The following is a 24,058-nucleotide window of genomic DNA, read 5'->3' on the forward strand; positions in this document are numbered from 1 at the left end:
CAGCTGGACCTGGAGCAGACAGGAACGAGGTGGGGATGAGCACTCCTACCACGACCATTTGGCCGTGCAGCGGGACAGTGCGGGATTAGAGAAGACTGGAAACCAAATCCTAATGCCTTTTCCTCCGCACGGACTGTGGCGTATCAATCAAGAGAGGTGCAGAACCCTAGAAAAGGGGGTGCCACTGGCCTCCAACCCCCTACATTTACAGGAATCACTTTCTTTGAAGTGCCAGTCAGCTCACTGTGAATTTAGAACCCAAATTATGTGACTCACTGGGATAAGAACATTAAGGTATTTGACTGTTAATGGGGGTGGGTGGTAGAGGGGAGACAAAGGTTTCATTCTAAAATTCTAAAAAAAAAAAAACCTTATAAAGCAGCACAGTTTGTTAATTTGTTTGGGACGCTAACTGTAAGATCAAATGAAATCTAATGACATACTTACAAACTGTATTTACCTTACAGAGCACTGTGTATGCTGTGACTTAATTTAGCCAAAGGAATCTGTGTCTTTCTCTTTCAATATTACCAGTATCTGGATTTCATTCGGTCTAGTGTATATTTTGTATTAAGTGTCTACTTGGCACAGTGCACTCAAGCAATATTATTACTTCCAGATGATAGCCATGTACAATATTTAGTTAGGGAAATGGAATAGTAGGAACTGTCCCCACTGTAACAATTGGCAGAAGTCAGGTTTTCTAGTTGAGGAATATAGTTACATATAAAACCCTGTTTTTCATTCACAGGAAGTGAGCATTACAGCAACAGAACCCTTTCTACTTCTCATATCTGACAGTGGAATGATGTCCATTTCTACTTTTCCGCTATTACTAAGTCTGAAAATGGTTAAATTTCTTTCATTAAATGTTTTGGAGGGTTTCTGACAAAGGTACTTGGAGCAAACAAAAGGTTTTGGGTACTTTTTAATTTACTAAAAGCCACTGAAATAAACTATAAGTCTCTGAATATCTTTCTACTTTTGGGGTAAATAAACTTTTCAAGCTCATAGGGAGATACTCTATTTTTTTAATTCTCATTACTGTATTCTACATTAACTTTGGAAATGTTCTTTCCATTTCAGAAGATTAAAGTTTGTCAGTGTTTGCCATCTCTTTTGTACGTATCTGATTTTTTTTTTTTTTATTTCCTTGTAATCAGCACTGATACCTATTTCCAGAGTCTAACTGATTGTAAAGAAGAAAGACGCTGGGCGCTTAAGTTTCACCTATCACACTCTTAGTGCAGACCAGGATACTAAAAAGAGATGAGTTCAGATAAACCTGAGTGGGCTGTTAACCTTTTTTTTTTTTTCCTTGGGGTGGGGGAGATGTAGATGCAATAACATTTCCAGCTGAAAGACTCATTCTAAGTTCCTAATGTTTAAGAATGCAAATGAAGTATTCTGTCTTTTCTGTGCCTGGAGGTGTTACGTGAGAAAACAGAAAAGAGGTTTCTAGGATTAGTTCCACAGATTTCCTTTATCATGTAAAATCTCAGGCTGGTTGCAATGGAAAGAATCAAAGAAAAGCAATAGAGAAGACACCCAGAGAAAATGAATTCAATAATTTCCTTGGCAATCACATTGAGAAAATTTAAAAAGTCAGACGTTGGGATGAATCTTAGCAATTCTAGTTTTAATATTTAGAACATTAAAAAAAATACATTGGCAAAATACTGATGATCAGTTCAATGACACTAAATTTTCTCAGATGAAATTGTCAAATGTATCACTGAGCTACCTGGCATTTTCAAGAAATCAATTTATATGATAATGCTTTCATTAAAAATGCAGGTACAAATTTTAAAAGTTTTTCTTTTAGAATGCATACTTTAAAGGACAAAGAAAGAAGCTTCACATTTAAATTTGTATGTGTTGCTAAGGTTATCCTTATGTAAACTGGCCATAGAAATTAGTTATGAAGTTGTACTTTCCTTCTTTTGCACATCACATAAAATATTTTATATCCCTACAGTCTGGATATTAAAAATGAGTTGTTTTCATTTCTCCCTGATCCGATTATTTTTAATGTTTCATGCATACTAAAATTAATTGGTACTTTTGGATTGAAAGTGAATACTTTCCCAGTTCAATTTTGGAATATACCTTATAATAACTATAAAATTAGATGAGCAATTTTACAGCGTAAGTAAAAAAAAATTAAGATTTAATAATACTTCAATTAGCATGAGGGGATGTTAATGCAGATGCCTCGTGACTCAGCTTCCTGTTCATTCCTCACAGTCCATTAATACTTACTGCCAGTAGTGAGTAAGAAGAGTCAGGTGGTAAACTGGTGAAAGGCTAGAGAGCTTTTGGTTTAGTCCAAATATTAGATACTAAATTTAATTTTTTTTAAATTGGTCTGGGATATGATCTGAATTATGTACTTTTTCTATTTCCTTTGAAAATATTTATGTATTTCTTTTAAAATTTACTACAGGCAGAAGTCCTCCCATACTCCTTGCTAAATTTACTGCTTTCTGGAACACATCAAGTTTTTGATACCACCACTGGATAGAAATAAGAGTTATATAGTTTGAATAAAGCATGCTCTACCTACAGCTGGGATATTCTTTTTTGTTGGCACATTTAATTGCCATGCTCTAGGATAGCCAACATTATAAAACTTATTTCAAATACTGAATGGAGGGCGCCTGGGTGGCTCAGATGGTTAAGCGTCTGTCTGCCCCCAGCTCAGGTCACAATCCCAGAGTCCTGGGATCGAGGCCCACATCGGACTCCTGGGTGAGTGGGAAACCTGCCTCTCCCCCTGCTCATACTCTCTTTCTCTCTCTCTCTCTCTCTCTCTCTCTCGTATCTCTGTGTCTCAAATGAATAAATAAAATCTTAAAAAAAAAAAAATACTGAATGGAATGCTAAAAAAAGCAGAGATCATGATTTCCAATTAAAATCGCCCGGAACAACTAAGTAATTCCTCACACTCCTCAGCACATTTTAACCCACCAACCTGCTTCTTTCACCCTTTGGTTTGGTCACTAACAAGGATGCAATGAAGTGAAAGTGACAATAAGATATAGAGGAATGACCCAAATAGAGGTTAATTTATCTCTAAGTGGGAATGTTTTCTAAGTTTAAAGAGTAAAAGAAAAAGGAATTCAATAACACTAATATTTTTTTATTTACTTATTTAATACTGTCCACAGGACATTGTATTACAGCTTGCTTTACCCTAAAAACCATTTTATAAACATTTCAGTCCTCAGCTTCTAGTTTGTTTACAAAGTTAGAAAGTCTTCACTTTATTCTAGAATTCCACAGTAGTATCTTACGTTGTAGGACATCTCACAGTTTTAACAGATTTTTTAATATCTTTTCCTTAGGGCGCCTGGGTGGCTCAGCCGGTGAAGCGTCTGCCTTCAGTTCAGGCTCAGGTCATGATCCCAGAGTCCTGGGATCGAGCCCCGCGGCAGGCTCTCTGCTCAGCGGGGAGTCTGCTTCTCCCTCTGCCTCTGCTGCTCCCCCTGCTTGTGCGTGCGCGCGCGCGCTCTCTCTCTCTCAAATAAACAAAATCTTTAAAAAAAAATAATAGATTTTCCTAAAAGGGGGGGGAGGGACAAGAAACCAACAGGACATAAATAACCCTCTCTACTGAACATGTCAGTAAAATTAGGATCCAAGGGATGAAATCAATTGCCCACTGTCACTAATAAACAGGTAAAGTGACAGAAACAAGACTAAGACCTTGCTACCTTCTCACGTCGTCTCCCACACTTGTGAACAGGTCCAGGTGACCAGGCTTCTCCAACAAGTCAGGGACCGTGCACTGACTACTGAACACTGCTCACACATAAGGTGTGCCCGGCGTAGTCCTAGGACATAACTATTACCCCAGCATCCACCTGGTTAGTGTTCCTTTCTATTCTCAGAAGTATGCTGGTTTGGACAAGACCTGGTTTTTGCCCACAAGGAGTTTATAGTCTGGTAGAACAATACATACCAAGAAACAGAAACAGTATGTGGTAGAGAGTAGTAAATGCACCCAAAAATAAATAAATAAATAAGACACTACTATGAACAGAATCCAATGTGGGAATCAAGGAAGGCTTCACAAAAAGGGAAGCATTTGAGGGAAAAAGACAACTAGGATTTGGAAAAGTAGCACGGGGAAGCAAAACATTTAAATACAGAGGAAAACACCTCCTGCTGGCCTGTATAGGGTGGTTTGGTGGTTAGAGAATGAGGAGGTGGATACATGCAACCAGTGCTCATCCAGAAGGGTCTCCTCTTTCTCTTAAGCCCAACAACAAGCAGATCTCAATTAACGACTTCTCTGGTATCCAACTCAACAGCTAGTCATGCATTCATTCTAGAAACACTTGCCAACTACCCAATGTGTGTCAGGCACTGTGCTAAATCTAGGGATAAAATGACAGATGAGACAGAGATGTGTCAATGCCCTCTGGCTCATGCACCAACTAGGAAGATGTGATATAACAAGCAATTAAAATCACAATCCAGCATGAGTACTGTGATGGAGTCTAGAATATTCTGGGAAACTAATGGTAATTGGAATAAAGCAAACATGGGTGGAAACTTTGTGAGCCAACTTAATGTAAGTTTATCATACATGGAATGCAGTATTTCAAAAATTCCCTGCCAAAGGGGAAGAAAATTTCTACCTTCAGTTATACTAGATAGGCTATAATTTTAACATGCTCAGATCACCTGATATTTCTGTCTTTCTCAGAAAGTCCAACCAGGGCCTTCTTAACTTCTGATAAGTAAGACTTGAGCATGCAATCTTCTCCCTTCATTGAGGTCAAGCCGGTAACTGATGAGGGAGAAAGCGGGCATCATCTATAATAGGCTAAGCTTCATTTCACATCAACATCCAGTAAACGTAAACATAAAGCCCAGCGAAATGATATTCTTAAAATGTTTTACCAGCAGCGTGACTCCCTTCAAACGTATGTGACCACCACCCTGACACAGCCTTTTGGAGTTCTGAAATTACAACGGACACCACCTATACACCCCTCACCTACCCTGCCACCTGAATCATATAAAACAATTGTTGGGCAGGGTGTTCATTTTCTTGAAAGAAAGGCGGTAATTAGAAGCAATAGAGTGTAACAGTTAAGCGCAGGGACTGTGGAGCCTGCCAGAACTCCAATTCTACCATGAACTACCTGGTTGGCCTTTGACAAGTTACTTAAGCACCCTGTGCCTGTGAGGGTTCTGAACCTGTGAGGGTTCAATGAATTGATATATGTAAAGCACAAAGGCCAGAGGGGACCCATGGGAAGCTGCTACATGAGTGTGAAAGACTGGAGTCCGTTACACAACTGTTGGCTGGCTCCCGCCCGCCTTCCGGGTGCACAGGTTTAACACGTTCCAGGAGCCACACTCCAGAGACGGTCCTCCTGCTGTTAGCCCCTTCGCCTCAACTAACCCAGACCCTTCCTGAAGAGGCTAAGCCCACCTTCCCCCCCGCACCCTGCATCTCTTCCTTTCAGCTGGCTCCTTCCCCTCAGCCAACCCCTGCTCGAGTGGAGAGCCGCTTGCCCTTCCGACACATGACTAAAATAACGGTGAGCCTTCTTCCAAAGAAAGAGTGAGACACTGTCCTGCAGGAGGAAAAGACGTTACACAAAGTTTCTTTGAAGTGACTATCACGATACAGCAGCCAGATCTCTTCTGGTACCGGAAACTGCAGAGAAGGGAAGCACAAATAGTATGGAAAGACCAACAGAAACGAAGTGTGGGGGAATGGCCTGCTTGAGGAACAAATGCAGCCTCCCAGCCGACGGCGAGCCACTGGAGAGTTCGGAAGCGCTTCAGAAGGTCAGCGAGGCAGCGGCACTCCGAGGAGGAAAGACTGCGATGAAGGGACCAGTGGCCCAGGTGAGGAGGCGGCCATGAGGAGCCACCGGAGCAGCCGTGGGACCTAGTGGGGGGAAGAGGTAAGAGAAGCTGCAGTGGTAACAGGAGAGCTGGCAACGGATTCAGGGAGAATGAATAAATGAGGAAGTGTAAGGGAGGGGAGTAGCTAAAGGTTAACTATAAGGCTTTTCGGACCAGAAAACTCCACTGAAATATGACACCAAAAAGCAGGTTTGGTTACAAGGACAGTAAGATTCATTCTGCCTATTAGTGCCTTATTAGTAGGACAACCAGGGGGGACTCCAAGGGAAGACATTCTTATCTGGACCTGGAAATGCGTTCAGTAGATCAGACCCAAACCAATCAGAAAATGTCTTGTGATAAATTACTCTGCACTTAAAACCTCACATACACCTGGGTAATCTCCACTGCCGTGTGCTGTGAGATACTTCTGACAGATTTTAAACAGTTTACTCAGGTTATTAGTACCTTTAATATTTCAGTTCCAAAACAAAAAGCATGTTTTTGGAGTATACAGCTCTGTGGTTTAGGATGTTTTTCTGTTTTAGAAGCTCAATTTTGACAATGCAGTTACCCTACTTGACCAAAGACTTCAACTCTGGTTTAATAATGCTATTTAATTACAAATACACTTCAAAAGTCTTCTTAAATTCTTGGCTTCAATATCCACACGAGAAGTTAACAGAGAGAATATGACAGGTGAGCAGAACATATAAACTGCCGTCAAGGATGAAATCCATGAGCTGGGATGACATGCCAAGGCATTTCCATGGAACACAAAGGTCCACCCACCATACCAATCAGAAAACAGTGCTCTGATGACAAAAGAGTCATTAGTCTCCAGCAATTTCCAGCTATTGTAAGAGGAGGCTAAATCCTAGTTAAGACCTACCAAGAAATAAAAGCCTATGCCTCATGAGATACAACAGATTTAAAATACAGTCTTCTGACTTCTTTAGGTTACCTATAATAAAGCCCTCAAAAGATTCAGTCCTTTTCCAATATGGTTGTCCAATCTACAAAGAATTTTCAAATTAACCACACGTAAATTGATTTCTGGGGCATGCAGGCATGCATTTATTTACTTATTTAGATGAGAAAACAGCATAGAAATGACCTTAGACTGGAAAGGTGTAATCTTATGAGTTTAAAATAAGAATCTTACACTACTGGGAAACAAAAAAATTATAATCATTGTTCGTACTACTAAATAGTCAAGGTATATCTGTAAGATAATTGTTTCAAACTTACTCATCTGTAATTTCCTAAATAAAATTTTTTTAAAAGTTATTTAAAATAACATAAGTCTCCTATTGCAACAACTTGGGATGACATCATAGGTAATCCAGAGAGCACACAAAATACACCCCCACCTTGGGGTCAGCTTCATGAAAACAAACAGACTCAAATTAGCATTAATCCCTGTATCTGCCTAAAAACCTCATTTCTTCCACAGATCCCATTTGACTCTTCTTTCCAAGAATTCCTTTTCCCTACGTTAGTCTCAACATGCTAAGACATAATTCTGGTTCCTTCTTACATGCTTACCCTCTTTCTGCAATTTTTTTTTCATCACAGAGAATAATACCTAATCCATAAACTTAAACGTTAACAATCAGCAGGTATGAATTTATCAAGGACCCGTAGAATGGGTGTGTTTAAACCTATGATGCTTCAATCCCACATCTACCAGGCTGCCAGGTCCTGCCCCACTCTATTTGGGGCTGGGAGAGTGAACCCCTGGCCTCTTAAGAGCATAATTCAAATCTTCTGGGAAAACCAGACATTTTCTAAATCTAACATTAATGTTTACATAAGCTACTATATTTTACATATATTTCACCAATGCAATTAATTTTCAATTAATCCACAGATTTTTAATTCTGAAAATAACTCCTCCACAGCATTTCTGAATTCATTATCCACATTCTCAACTGACGTGCACTGAAGAGAATGTAAATCGAATGTTACTGAAAATGATTATTAGGCCCCACAACATTCAAACTACACAAAACATTCTAAGATTACTTCTATATCATCCCTATTTTATTTTCCCTATTACTCTACACTCCCCATCCATTAGCACAGATAACTGTAGCATGCGCTTTTTGATTCTCCCAAAATCTCTTTCTAACGGCCATAACTAAGTATGTACTTACAAACATGATAGTGAATGTGCACTAGGCTAAATATATTTGTACAGATACACAGCTGTTTCAAACACCACACCCAGACCACAGAGTAGTCAATTCCTATCCAACTAAAACAGGACTGTTTTTAAGATTTGTTTGACAGTGAGAGAGGGAACACAAGCAGGGGGAGTGGGAGAGGGAGAAGCAGGCTTCCCGCGAAGCAGGGAGCCTGATGTGGGACCCAATCCCAGGCCCTGAGACCATGACCTGGGCTGAAGGCAGACACTTAACGACTGAACCACCCAGGCACCGCAAAAAGGGACATTTTTAAATAATTGGGGGAAAAAAAAAGGTATTTCATGACATGTTAAATTACATAATAGTCTAATTTTCGTGTCCATAAATAAAGTTTTATTAGAACACACATACCCATTCATTTACCTATCATCTAGGACTACTTCCACACTGCAACTGCAGAGTTGTGCAGTTACAACCGAGTTGAACAGTTGGGACACTATGGCCTGCAAATTCTAAAATATTATCTGGCCCTTTACAGATGAAGTTTGCCAAACACCGCTTATATGATAAAAGGGTTTAAAATTCCAGTCATTATAATCATGAGCACCAGCTGAATAACTATCTTGCACAGACGCCATACAAGTGATTTGTGCGTTTATATATATATCTACTTACTTAAGAGGAACTTAGGGTATCAAATCTGTTCCATGAATGGCTCAAACACAGAGGTAGACAATCCACCTGTTATTCATTTACTTGCTCATTAAACAAATATATATGAGTCAGATATAGTTCTAGGCACTGAGGAAATAGTAATGATCAAAACAAAAAAACTACTGTGGTTGTGTAGGTTACTAAATATGTATCAGACAGCAATACATACTTCAGAGGAAAATAAGAAATGGGAATTAAGAGTATGAAACGGTGGGAGAATGGTAACCTGCAATTTTAATTAGGATAGTCAGGGTAGGCATCTTTGAGAAAATGACTTTGGATAATGGCCCAAAGAAGATCTATCTGGAGGCAACGTGTTCCAACCAAAGAAACTAGCAAGTGAAAAGACCCTGAGGTTGTAAGCATACCTTATATCTCAAAAAAGAACTAAAACAAAGGAAGTGAGAAAGAGTGTAAAATAATTATGTCAGAATGGTGCAAGGAGGGTGATGGTTGTCTTGAAGGACTTTGGCTCTGATTCTGAATGAAATTGGAAGCAAATAAAGGTATTTTGTGGTTTGGTTTTTAGCCAAGAAATGCTTTGATATCCTGACTTACATGCTGACAGATCATTCTGACTAGGTTTTGAGACTACCCTAGAGGGAGGTAAGGATGGAAACCTGGACGGCAAGTGGGAAGCTAATGCAATGACGCAGATGAGAGATGCTGGTGACCAGAATTGATGGTAGTGCTGGGAGTGGTGAGAAGTGGTCAGATTCCAAGCTCATTTTAAAGGGAGAGCCAAGAAAACCAATCCCCTTCCTGAAATGTCCTTTCCCTTCTTGTAAGTCCATGCTTCTCCTCTACAATCTTCTCTATCTAAATGCTATCTGTCCTCAAGGCCTAGTTGAAATGCCACCTTCTTCATGAGACTTCCCTAGACACTCCTGCCCGATCAAAAGTAATCTCTTCATCTGACTTTTCCACAAGGCCATCTATGACACTCTGATGAACTAACCTCCTCCCTACTGCATCTCTTCCCCATCAACTTCTTCGGCGTAGTGAACCGTCTTCATCTTTGTATTCACCAGCATCTGCCGCATCAAAAGGTATATGCCAACCAATCAGTTAAGTTCTAAGTTTCTCCTGGCTCAAAAAGCTCATGATTTTCTTCTACATGTATACTTCATTAACTCCGAAAAAGCTAGGGTCACGAAACAGAGCTTTACAGGGGCACAGGGCTTTTACGATAGGTGTCAATTCTTAGGAAGGAAACCAATAGCTATACAAATACAAAATACTCTTCTTCACTAACACACACACACACACACACACACCCCTTATATAAAGTTTGACAATGTTCTCTCCAGCTATCCCAATCACAAACCTACCAGAATTAACTACTACTTTCATGTAACACCTACACTAGATATGCTCTGATGGCTGAAATTACCACACTGCCCTATAATTAGGGGGTATAACAAACATTTTGTGGCAGACTTACCCAGCTCAGAACTTTCCTGAACTGTCCTTTACCCAACCACGGCAAAAGACCCCTCAACTGCAGCCCTTTTGAATTATATGATCTTGCCCCTGAACACAGATGATTGGCGCAAAAAGCAGCTAACCCAAATTACATCCATCATAGTCCCTTTTCTGGGAACAAGGACAGAAAGAAAAATGCAGCTTTCCTCTTTTCAGGATACAAGACCTAAAACACCTAAGCTCAGGAACTATGATTTTTGGCATGTTCCACTGGGCCATGCAAGCAGAGAAGCAGAGGATGAAAGCAGACAGGCATGCAGAAAGATTTTAAAGAAAGAAGCAAAAGCAGAGAAACAAGCTAACAGCTGGCTAGTCTGTTTCTAATACTTTCCTCAAGCCTACCTATCTTCTAACTCTTGGACCTCTCAACACACCCATGTATGATATGCAGATAGTTCTGGCTGCCTGGCAACATTATTAAAGCAACTCACAGTCCTGAGACTGGTTTCCTAATAAGGAAAGGTTAAAATTCTTTAATCTCTGTTTTTTTCCAATTTTCACTAAATATTAATAATAGAGTATTTTTTCAGTCCCTAAATCCAATGCAAAAAAGTCTTAAAACAAATCAAAAGCCAATACCCATAAATAAGTTTCCTCAAAAAGCAAGTTCTGTACTCTATTTAACTTAGTTCCTCAGTGTCTAGCATAAACATCCCTACTCTCCCCTCACCCAACATATACCCCCACCAACCTTTTGGACAGAAATCCTTCTAAAAGTACATCTCACAGTTCTTGATTTCTCTGCCATTCTCTTGGATCTATCTCCCATTCTGCTAGCTATCCCTCATGGTCACAATATGGCTGTCAGCAGCAGCAAGCTTTCTCTTCTTCACAAAATGTGTGGGAGGAGAAGGGGGGGAGGGGAAGGAGAGAGGCACACTGGTGCTAAAGCTTAGAATGAGCAAGTTTCTCTCCTAAGGAATCTCCAAAAAAGCTTCTCATGCTTCATTGACCCAAACTGGCTTAAGCCTTCACTGACTCATCCCTAAATCAGTAATTGTCAGGGAAGATAAGGTGATCATAACTGGCTTAACTAAATCACCCATGGGAGAAAAGATGTTGGACAAGCTAACTGTCCGCTACAATGGGAGAGTGCCTGTGCACGTGCACACCTGACCTTTACAAGCATTTTATTTAAGTGTGTCTGTGTGGTATAATGATCACCTGCTAGCCAGGCAGAAAACCAAAGCAGATCAGTAATTAACACTGGTAGGAAGTTATCAAAGGACACCGAACTTCAAGCGGCCACCTTAAACTGGAATGCCATATATTCCCTTGTATCCACACCTAGCCGCTAAGTGCTCTTGGGACTTGAAGGTCAAAGGTTCCCAAGAGCTGTCTAACTGGAGTGTTTTTCAAGATTGAATAATCTGGACTTGGGGAAATAAACCATTGTGGGAAGATGAGTGATTCTTGGTATTAGATTAACCTTTGACGGTAAGGGTGTGGCTTACTGAAAAGTCCATGATTTGCAAAGTATAAATTAGAAGATAGCTTTGATTTCACAGAGCTGTGTCCTGAGAGCATCTGCAGGTGAGCAGGTATGAGACTTTACCTACAACACTGTTTGTTATATTCAGTATGGAATTTAAATTTTTCTACTCATTACTCATATCACATTATTCTTCAGTTTGATATGCACTCTTCTTATCGTAATAAAAGAGTACATCACATTATGTCATCACATGCTTTAATTCCCCCCAGTGGCTTCCTAATGCCACACAGATGAAAATCCCAGCTTGTGACGATGGCCCAATTGATCTGCCCTGAGCCTACCTTTCCAACCTCTACCACATGCTTCCTCATTCATTATTCTCCTACCACACCAGCTTCTTTCTCTCAAGCCACAGGCTCATCTCATTCCTGCCTCAGGACACTTACATCTGCCATTCCCTCTATGTGGAGAGGGCTTGCCCTGGATCTTCACATGCTGCCTGCTCCTTCTCATCTTTGCTATTTCAGTTCAAGTGTCACAACCTTCTCTGCACCCCACCCCCACCCATGACCCCCACCACATACATATCCACACCCACACCCATGCCCACCCCTACCCCACCCCCGCCACACACCCCCTAAACTATGACCCCTCTATAGAGCACGGCCTTTGGGTCAGACACTAATCCCTGATCCAATCAACTATCAATAGAGTGACAGGATCACATGATAAAGAAAGCTTGGTAATCTAAACAGGAACTGCATGCTACAGGCCAAGAGCAGCAAGAACAAGTCAAATATCAGTAACCAAACTGAACTGAAAACACAGAAATGATTAACCAGCCAAGTCTATCAGGATTCTCAGTATCCTAAAAGATCATGAGAGCATTTGGGGCCAAAAAAGTAAATTATTGCCCCAATTCAAATACCAGCTGTAGGTTTTAGTCTTCTTTTCAGTAAAATACATATATCAAACTTTCTCTTATTCCTTAAAAACACAGCAAGCATAGGGCGCCTGGGTGGCTCAGATGGTTAAGCATCTGCCTTCGGCTCAGGTCATGATCCCGGGCTCCTGGGATCGAGTCCCGCATCGGGCTCCCTGCTCCTTGGGAGCCTGCTTCTCCCTCTGCTTCTCTCTCTCTCTCTCTCTCTCTCTCTCTCTTTCTCTCCCCCTCTGTCTCTCATGAATAAATAAATAAAATCTTTAAAAATATATTTAAAAAAAAAAAACACGGCAAGCATAAAAGGAAGACACGAAAGTCACTAAGCATCTCTAAAAGAATGCACATGAGATGTTATTCAACAGTTTTTGGTGGGTAGGGGATGGGCTAGATGGGTGATGGGGATTAAGGAGAGCCCTTGTTGTGATGAGCACTGGGTGTTGCATGTACTGGATCAATCACTGAATTCTACTCCAGAAACCAATATCGCACTACATGTTAACTAACAAAATTTAAATTTAAAAAAATAAAACAGGAGTTTTTATCAGCATATAAATTCGACTGTATAAAATCAGTTATTTACAGAAGCAATTAATTACCTCAAGATACAAATATTTAACTTTATTATTATTCTGTAAAATTCAAGGTAAAGAAAAAGACCTTACAGACAAAAATCTAAGTTAACGGTGAAAAAAAAAATGCTGTTAAATCTTGTGTCTAAGTTACATCTTAAAATAGGCATTAAAACAGGATTCAAAGAAGCAAAAATACTGTAGAAAACAGTAATTCTGTACCTAAAAAAAAATTCCTAAAAACATTTGCCCCGTAGATGTTGCCAGAACCTCCCATCCTTCTAGATTTGGGGCATCTTAGGAGTCTGTGCCAGCAACCCACACCAGTGCTTGTAAGGGCAGCTAAAGTAGTCCACTCTCAAAATTCTGAAAAAAATATTTGGGGGGGGGGGGTGTCAGTAGGCAGTAAATTAAAGCCTTATGCAGTGAAAAGCAAGTAACTTGAAAAATGTACAGGGGCAATGAATCCTGAAGTTATCAGGCATCAAAATGTTTTGTATAGTTAAGCTAGAAAATCTAAATTTTCTATTTCTCGACTATTTTCTAAAAATATGTGAGAACTGCTAAACGTGGCTCCTGGGTTTAAGATGCTACTTGTCAACTATATGTAAAACTATTCAGTGAATTTACATAAGCATCTTGTCTACTTTTTAAGTTGAAATAAAATCTACACAGTATCCAAGTAACTGAACAGGAAAATTTTATGAATCAAATTAAATAACCCAATGTTTTCTGGTAGGAAGAACATATTACTACATAAAACATTTATCAGATATTCAGAAGTGGACAACAAAAAACAAGACCTGAATGCAACTGAAGTCTGGTAATATTAAGAACCTAATCTAAGAAATGTTGCTTCAAGTACTCACCACTTTTAAAACAGAATTCTACCTCTACAATGCAGATCTATTCAAATAGGAAAAGGAGAATCTCTACTTTTATTTAACAATTAGCAGGAAAAGAATATCTCCTTCACAGTGAAATTTTTAAAGACACACTTTATATATAAAGAGACCACTTAGTACCATGCTCAAATTTTCAGTAACAAGAAAATTAAAATGTAATCAGTATGATGGGAATATTTCCTTGGGTCTTTTTTTTTTTTTTTTTAGCTCTGAGAATGTCTGAAGTCTTGAGCTATTTTTACCTGCTCTTCTTGAAGGAACTGATTTATGTTTTATATCTTAAAATGGCTTGGAAATGGTAAAAACAGAAATAATCGATTTTCTTTTTCAACAGGGGGCCAGGCAAGGCTTCCTTTGCCAAGATTCAGATACACCCTTCTCAACACATCATGAGTGTATGTAAAATAGCATCTTAGAGCTCACTTTTAGATTTTTTTTCATTTTTTTTTTTTACTAAAAAGAATGGAACTAAGGTATTTACTAAATAAATAATGGACCTGAGAAACAGAGGAATTCTACATTTCTTTATCTGACCCTAAGTCTACTAACCAAGTATCACTAAAACTATTTAAACTCTCATTATACAAGAGGCAATTTGCCAGTAATTGAAAAAAGCCTACAAAATTAACAAATGAATGCTATTCTGATACTAGAAAGCTGGCAATGGTTACACAAGCTTTAGCCTTCTAAAACCATAATCAGAACTGGGACGATTAATCAACATTTTAACACTTCCCATCTGTACAAGTGCTCAAGGTAGTGCTTACTGTCACTTGACAAGTTGCTTAGCACTGCAAAATTTGATAATTCATGTCTTACTGAATTTTTCCTGACTTGGAAGAAAATAAAACACCAATTAAAAGCAGATGTCACCTTTAATTCTAACTGGCTGACAAACTTCTAATTTTTTTACCCAGTGCACAGACAGAACACACGTAGATGACAATTTAGACAGTTAAATATTCAAAGTCACCGATACCCCCACAAATTTGCAAGTGATTTTCCAGAACTTAATCCCATGGGGTTTGATCTGGCAGGCATCCAGAAAGAATAGTTTCAAGTAGTCATCTAGAAGTACATTTATTGTTACATTTTTGCAAAGGCTTCAAGTACTGATCCGAACATTACTAAATTACTCTTCAAGATTCTCATCTTGACCTTCATACATATAAAAAACAAAACCATGTTGCTCCTCTATTAAAACTCTAGCTAATGAAAACGAAAAGATTTAATAAACTGTGGTTAACATACCTTCAGGCTTAAATGATCCAAAAGCTAATCACATCCAACTTAAATTTACCATAAAATAGTAATAATCTGACTTTGAGTACTCATGTTTTTCAATGTCTTTTAATACTGTAGTCAGTCATAAATTCATTGACTTTTGATTCTAACCATGAATTGTGAACAAAACTTCCTAAATTCAATGTTTTGGAAAGCAGCACAAAAAAAAAGTAAGTAGATAAACAGATACCAGATGATCAAACACACCCAACTGGCAATATTAATACCTACATTCTTACAACTCAGATTTCAATATATATGAAAGTAAACTTAAAATGTAAAAAGAATTAGCAGCACATTTTTAATCTCCTAAAGATAGCCAGGCTAGTGTTTCCTTATGCACAAAGTAACTTGTAATACAATGCTGAGTTCTAAAAATGCTTTATTTTTATTATATCAAATTTTTCTCCAAAAGAAAACTTGTGGATCTTCCCCAACACCCCAATTTCAAAGACAACATTAACACGGAGTCTGTCCCTATGTCCAGGAACACTGACCACGGCGGCCTCCACAGATTACCCTTTAATGATCTATGCAAGCGTTCAAAAGCCAGAACAAGCTGGTACCAATCAGGCAAAGAGGGAAAAATGAATCCCAGAAGGAATCACCACAAAGATCCCAATCACAATAATGGGGTCCCTAGGAGCTGTAAAGCCGATCAAGCCCTTTGCTTCTGTGGATTCATTGCATAACAATCAGACTTCCCTTAATAGTTAGAAGGGGTAAAGGAACCAGGTTGATTCTCTGTTCACTTCCTAGGTCTAACAGAGTATTTTCACTTTAACAGAAAGTCTGCCTTGAAAGAAGAATCTGGGGAAGATGAAATGGAAAGGTGGTCACAAAAAGGGTATTTAAGGGGATAGTCTACCTGGAACAACTTCTGTAGGCCTCATCTCTGCATTTTCATCCTGCTTCATGCATTGCTAATCAGAGATCCACGAGAAGCTTCAGAACCAACTGAAAGGCCTGGCAGGGTATTTGGCTTTCAATTCTTCTACTCTGTTTATTCCCAATATATATTCATCGGGCTTAGGAACAACTCTTGAACAAGCGCAGCCACTCAGCAATGAAATGTAAATTACTGGCATGTGCTGAAACCTGGACTTGCCACCACTAATGAGCACATTAAAGGAAAATGCTCACTGGATGACTGCAGCCCTTTTACTTAACCCTGTGCACAGGGAAAGCCACAATTCAACATCAATTAAAGGGGCTAGCTGCAGAACAGTAACAGAGCAGCCCTGTCACCACTTTTAATACCTCAGAGACCAAAAAGCTAAGACAAACGCAAAATTTCTACCCAACCTCAAGTAAAAATATTGTGCAAAACATGATTGTCAACGTGGTCAGCTTTGGTTAAGATTTGTGCAACCTGTTTCAAAGCCATCCTGACTTCAATTTCCTATGAATGAAAATAAGATCTCTGGTTATCAAAAAAGAAAAATCAACAAGATACTAAATTATTAGTTTCTTCATTAGTCAACAAATTTGGACTTAGTGATCTAAAGCTCACCAGGGACTCAGCAAGACTCTGAAAAGTTTAGAAGCCTGTCAAGAAAAAAATTATCCTATAAACTAATGATTTAGGTCTCAAAATAAACAAAATATTTGCTATACATGAGCAAGGCCTCATTTATTGGCGCTCAAAATATTAGCCTGTTCACCATATCATCTGCAATTTATAACAGAAAAACCTAAAATGAAATGTGAACAGACATCTAGAATCTATTATTAACTTTTGAAATAAATTATGATTTTCAGGGGCACCAGGCTGGCTAAGTCAGTAGGAGGTGGCGTCTCGTGATCTTGGGCTCATGAGTTCAAGCCCCATGTTGGACACAGACCTTACTTTAGAAAAATAAAGTAATTAAAATATCAAAATAAGGGGCGATGGAATGAAGGTATCATTAACATGTTAATTTGCTATTTTGAGTTACTGTGTGACTTTTTTCTAAAGAATACAGTAAGTAAGCACTTGTAATATTAACGGTGGAATATAATTTTATCTTTCTCTGATTACCTAAAAAGTATGCCAGATGCTTAAATCCCCACCTCAAAATTAATCACAATACCACACACACTAATATTTTTTTCTGACTAAATTTTAGTTTTCCATACAATCTGTGCAGTTAAACCAGCTTTTTATGACCCTCAGGGTTTGAAAGAATAGACTTCAATCAAAAGAACTGATCACCTACTAGTATGTGATTAGGAAATTTTGTTGTTGTTTTTTTTAATTTTGAGAGAGAGAGAGCACGAGCGGGGGGGGGGGGGGCAGAGGGAGAGGTACAAGCAGTCTCCCCACTGAGCAGGGAGCCCAACACAGGGTTCCATCCCAGGATCCTGAGATCATGACCTGAGCAGAAATCAGATGCTTAACTTTGACTGAGCTACCCAGGCACCCCACACACACACCATTTTTTTTAAAGATTTTATTTATTTTATTTGAGAGAGAGAGAATCTCAGGCAGGCTGCCCACTCAGTAAAGAGCCCGAGGTAGGGCTCGATCTCACGACCCTGAGATCATGACCTGAGCCGAAACCAAGAATCAGATGCTTAACCGACTGAGCCACCCAGGCGTCCCAGGAAAATTATTTTACTTGATTCAATTCCTTCATGTATAAATTAGAGGTAATGATACCACAAGAGCATATAAAGAGAAAAAAGCACATAGGAAACACTTTTCATATTATTTGACAATCCCCAAAAAACAATCATTAGTTCACTAGGAACCCAAATACTCCCCCCTCCTATCAGAGTCCCATTTAGCAAGGTCTTCTCTTACTCTTAAGTATACCTGCTTATGCATCATGAGTCCAGCAGCTTTTTCTTTTATTTTAAAGAAAATGTAAACTGATGCAAGTAATTTGCACAGGGGATAAATATATTTGTCCACCTTCTAAAGGATATGAATTTCTGCATACTGGTCACTTTTTGGCACCCCCGAGAACTGTTTTATCTTCTAGCTCTTCTTATTCCTTATTTCATATCTTTTAATATCTGCAGCTCATCATCCCCATTACTGTTTTTAACCTCTACCAAATCCTGTTAAGGCTACTACTGTCCCTACACTCCACTCATTAAAACTGCACTGGCCAAGGCATCTGAAAGTGAGTCCTCCACCATGTGTGTTCTTGGCACTGCTGTAGCTGCCACACCCTGCAGCCAGAGCTACCACACTGCAGACTCCTCTACAAACCACCATTACTGCTTTCCACTGCTCTCCTTCTTCTGCTCTGTGCTTGTCTTCGTATTTCATCTGCTTCTTTTTCCCAATTCTAGCTTTTAGGGAAGAAACCTGAACTTTTTTTTTCCAAAGATTTTATTTATTTGAGAGAGCAAGTGAGAGCACAAGCAGGGGGAGCAGCAGGCAGAGGGAGAAGCAGGCTCCCCACAGAGCAGGGAGCCTGACGCGGGGCTCGATCCCAGGGTCCTGGGATCACGACTGAAGCCGAAGGCAGACGCTTAACCCACTGAGCCACCCAGAAGCCCCAAGAAACCTGAACTTTTACAGACAACTCTTTAGAGAGTCCCTTGAGGTCTGAAAATGTTCTACAAGCTAAAGATACCAAGAGGCTTAACTTGTTGTAATTATAAAATTATAGTCTTACCGGGAAAAAATAATGATGGGTGAGGAAAAAAGCTGAAAACAATTTAAGGTTTTATTTTGTCTTGTTCTGCAACAAGTTGTAGAATCTCTCCTTCAGAGGGAGCACAGCCCAGTAGTAGTTAGGCAGCTACAGGAGTGTAGGTAAGCCTGCATTCCAGTCTTTGCCCTGACACTGACAGCTGTCTGACTTTGAACAACTTGCTTACACACACCTTCCTTTTACTTCTTACACCTATAAAGTGAAAACAGAACTATCCACCCGCAGGGCGGTTACAAAAAGAAAATGGAGGAGCGCCTAGGTGGCTCAGTCCGTTAAGCATCTGACTCTTGATTTCAGCTCAAGTTATGATCTCAGGATTTTAAGATCAAGCCCTGCATCCAGCTCCACGCTGGGTGTGGAGCCTACTTAAGACGCTCCCTCTCCCTCTGCCCCTCCCAGCCTCCCTCTCTAAAGGAAAAAAAAAATGTTTTTAATTTAAAAATTTAAAAATAAAAAGCAAATGGAGCTAGTACATGTAGAGTGCCTGGCATAGCCCTGGCACACAATAACTACTCAAAACAAGTTGACAATCTGCTAAAGACAGAAATCTCATCCATTTGTATAGTGGTCACAGTCAATCTTGTTGCCTACACTCTTACTTTACCTAGATTCCTTATTTCCTTTCATCTTTCTCTACTATCCACTTTTAAAATTGCTTTTGCTTTGGGGAACCTACGTGGCTCAGGCGGTTAGGCGTCTAATTCTTGGATTCTGCTCAGGTCATGATCTCAGGGTCAAGAGACTGAGCCCCGCATTGGGTTCCACACTCAGCGGGGCATCTGCTTGAGTTTCTCTCTCTCCCTCTACCCGCCCCCCAGTTCATGCTCGCACTAGCTCGCTCTCTAAAAAAATAAATAAATCTTTAAAAATAAATAGCTTTTGCTTTTAAATGGTGTGATACACAATAGTCATAGCAGGAATGATTATAAAAACCACAGGCAGTCTGTATATACTTCACTGATAAATATGGGCCCAAGTTATAACTCCAAAGCATAAAGACTGCAAAACTAACTTACCATTAATATGTACAGAAGATAAAACCATATTATACTAACAGTCATATATAGATATCCAATATAAGATTTTTTCATGTAAAATAGGAAATAGATCCTAATAAATATTTGTTATTTCTAAAAGTAAAACTGTATCTCAAATGAGCTTGATGTGAGCAGCAAGGAGATTAAGCCCCTTTCCAAAAGTTTCTCTCACATATGGAAATATATATAAACAATTGCATTAAAATTGGCAAAGAATTATTTATGACTAGTAAGTAAAGTGGTAAACAATAGGAATTCAGAGATGAATAAGTAAAGGTCCTTGACATGACACGTAATTATAAGGCCAGAAAAGAATGCCAAAGCAGGGAGGGGAAGGGTAGTAAAAGAAATCTCGCTCTTTGATTAGAATGCTCTTCTCCCATGGCATCTCAGCTTAAAGGTCACCTATTCAGAGAGATTTTTGGGTACCACCTTCTCTAAGGGTGCCTGGGTGGCTCAGTTGGTTAAGCGACTGTCTTCGGCTCAGGTCATGATCCTGGAGCCCCGGGATCGAGTCCCACATCAGGCTCCCTGCTCAGCGGGGAGTCTGCTTCTCCCTCTGACCCTCCCCCCCTCATGCTCTCTCTCTCTCTCTCTCTCTCTCTCTTTTTCTCTCTCAAATAAATAAATAAATAAAAATAAAAAGGCCACCCAGTTACCTTTTGGCACAGCGTTTCTCAAATTTAGGGAGCTCAGAACCAAACAATGAGTATGTGAAGAACTAAATAAAAAGCTAAGAAAATATACATGGGATTCAAACACATATGCCCTAAGTATGTTGGGAACTGTGCATACACAAGAACAGAATACTTTTTGGTTGGCAAATTAGCATATCACATACTGTGCTTCAATATGGTGCCTCAGGAACTCTGTAACAGTATCTTTAGATAAGGTCCAGTCCAAAAACAAAACCCCAGCAATCATCCCATTACTTCTGCCTCTTTGCCCATTTTAGAAAGGATGCACTTAAAAGTTTAATTTTAGAATATATCCGAGGCAATAAGAATCACTAACTATATGTAACAGTGATAAATTAATGTACTTCATTTAATGTGACAAAATCTTCAATCTATTACTTTCACTAGAACAACAACAAAATCTTTCCTACTGAATTCTAAGTTTAGGGGTTATACACAAATAAATAGATGAAATTCAACCTTAAGAGATCACAAAGTTACTACAAATTAAAAATTGCACTGCAACCTAAAAACACAGGGAAGTTTCTCAATGTGCACTTTCTATATTTATTTCCAGAATTCCAAGTTTTAATTCAGCAACTTCTCTCACCTACTGAATAGTTAACAAGCATCTACTGAAAGCTTCAGTGATGCAAAAGAATTAAAAAGCATGATTTCTGCCTTCTACTCATGTACAAATTGGGTGACAATCAACAGATGACAGATAAAAATGTGATACAGCCATACCATGGACTTTATCAGACTTAGAAAGCAATGAGATTTTGACATACACAACAACATGGATGAAGCTTTAGGACATTATGCTCAAATAAGCCAGACACAAAAGGTAAAATATCCTATGCTTCCATTTCTAAGTTACCTAGAATAGGCAAATTCTAGGTATTCACCCATTCACCCATTCACAAATTCACCCATAAAGACAGAAAGTAAAACACACCTTACCAGGGGTATGGGTGGCAGTGATAGAGAGTTACTGTTTAATGGGTGCAAAGTTTCAGTTTGGGATGATGAAAAATTTCTAGACCTCATGAATAGTAGCGATAGCTGCACACTGTAAATGTACTTAATGCCACTGAATTGTACACTTAAAAATGGTGAAAAAGGGGGCACCTGGGTGGCTCAGTCAGTAGAGTGTCTGACTAGTGATCCGGGCTCAGGTCATGATCTCGGGGTCCTGGGATCCAGCCCTGCTCCAGGCTCCAGGCTCCAGGCTCCAGGCTCCGCAGCAGGGGGCATGCTTGGGATTCTCCTCTCCCTCTATCCCTCCCTCCCCCGCCAGGCCCCCCGTTAAGGCACTCACTCACTCACCCTCTCTCAAAAATGTTTTTAAGTTTTTTTTAAAGATTTTTATTTATTTATTTATTTGAGATAGAGCGGGGGAGGGGGAGCGCAGAGGGGTGAGAGGCAGAGGGAGAGGTCGAGAAGCAGGCTTCCCGCGGAGCACGGAGCCCGCTGCGGGGCTCAATCCCAGGACCCCGGGACCATGACCTGAGCTGAGCTGAAGGCAGTCGCTTAACGACTGAGCCACCCAGGCGCCCCTCAAATTTTTTTTTAAATGGTGAAAAGGGCCCCATATATACTAAAATTGGGAGGATAGAGAAGATTATTAGCATGGCCCCTGCACAAGGATGACATGCAAATTCATAAAGCATTCCAAATTTTTTTAAATGGTGAAACAGGTTACATATGATATACCAAATTAAATATGCATATAAATTAAAGACAAAAATAAATCATAATTTCTTCAAGGTACCCTGAAAATAGAGCAAAATGAAAATCAATCTTAATTTCAAGAGACTGATATTTGGGTCATTAATGAAGGAAATGTCCTAACTCCCCTCAAACATGTTTAAAGTAAAAATTACGACATTTTCCCGTGGAATGTACAATATATGCAGATGAAATACACATGACAACGGTAAGACAGAGAATGCTGACGGAAAGAGCGGGGAAGGGCACTATACAATTTTAACATTTCTACATTTTACCTAAAATGGTATAATATTTTTTTTAAAGATTTTACTTATTTATTTGACAGAGAGCAAAAGAGCACAAGCAGGGGGAGGAGCAGAGGGAGAGGGAGAAGCAGGCTCCCCGCTGAGCAGGGAGCCCAATGCAGGGCTTGATCCCAGGATCCCTGAGATCATGACCTGGGCCAAAGGCAGAACGCTTAACCAACTGAGCCACCTAGGCACACCTAAAATGGTATAATGTTAACTCTAAATAGACCATATAAAGTTAAGGATGTATACTGCAATACCTAGAAAAAAACACTAAAAAATGGAAAAGGTCTTCATAGATAAATTTAAATGGAATTCCAAAAATTAAGATAACTCAAGTAAGACAGGAAAATAGAATGGTAGCCATAAATCCAGTCACATCACTAATATATTAAATGTTAACAGGTATTACTGAAATTGCATATTGGTGAGGGTACACAAATCCATGACAATACTAAAAAGTACTGAATTGCTTATCACAAAAGGGTGACTATTAGGACATGGGAATCGTATCTCAATAAAGCTTAAAGAAAATAAGGCAAACCAAAAAAACATAATAAACACTACAATTAAAGATACAGATTATGAGAATGATTTAAAAAGTACAACCAGGGTGCCTGGGTGGCTCAGTTGGTGAAGCAACTGCCTTCAGCTCAGGTCATGATCCTGGAGTCCAGGGATCAAGTCCCGCATCAGGCTCCCTGCTCAGCGGGGAGTCTGCTTCTCCCTCTGACCTTCTTCCCTCTCATCTTCTTCCCTCTCATGCTCTCTCTACCATTCTCTCTCTCTCTCAATAAATAAATAAAAATCTTTAAAAAACAAAACAAAACCTTTTAAAAAAAAAAGTACAACCCACCTACATGCTGGCTACAAAAAACATGTTTTCAATATGAACAGTCAGTTGGAAAAGTGCATATTGTGCACACTGTAAGCATAAGACACTTGAGAGTCTTCAGAGTTAACGTGAAGGAACTTGTCCAAGATCATACAGCTACAAAATGGCAGAGCAAGAATTCTAACTCTGATTCCAGACTGTGCTGGTAAGTGCAAGGGGACAGTAAGGAGGGAGAGAAGGAAAGCTTGAGTATAAATTCAAGCTATTTTAACTTTAAGGATAGGGTACGAAATCCCAATCTCATCAAATCCCAAATTCTTAACCTTCCTACTGAAGTCACCAAACCCACAATCCTCAGTGTACTTGCCTTGTCTGCACCCTTAAAAAAACTCCCGAGAAATAAAGGGAGATTTCTCCTTTTCAAGTACCCATGTTAGAGCATTTCTACTCAACATCATCTTCAAATTCTTGAACAAATATTC

At 39.4% G+C, this 24,058-nt stretch overlaps 1 protein-coding gene and 1 non-coding gene across 6 annotated transcripts in view; one reads left to right on the forward strand and one right to left on the reverse strand.

Annotated features, from left to right (window-relative positions):
- The window catches only part of PCCA (propionyl-CoA carboxylase subunit alpha), a 394,205-nt gene that overhangs the window by 294,700 nt on the left and 75,447 nt on the right, over positions 1 to 24,058 (reverse strand). The window contains exon 1 of one of the 5 annotated variants that reach the window (XM_035726504.1): positions 4,693 to 4,983. The exons of the other annotated variants lie outside the window; for them this stretch is intronic. The gene's annotated coding sequence lies outside the window, so the exon portion shown is untranslated. Of the gene's footprint in view, positions 1 to 4,692; positions 4,984 to 24,058 lie in introns of those variants that run through there. 5 annotated transcript variants of the gene reach the window in all.
- LOC113921126 lies at positions 22,297 to 22,404 on the forward strand. Its single transcript, XR_003519531.1, has one exon. It is a non-coding gene; the product is annotated as a U6 spliceosomal RNA (small nuclear RNA).

The sequence above is a fragment of the Zalophus californianus genome, chromosome 3 (genome assembly GCF_009762305.2).
Source record: "Zalophus californianus isolate mZalCal1 chromosome 3, mZalCal1.pri.v2, whole genome shotgun sequence".
Lineage (NCBI taxonomy): Eukaryota > Metazoa > Chordata > Mammalia > Carnivora > Otariidae > Zalophus > Zalophus californianus.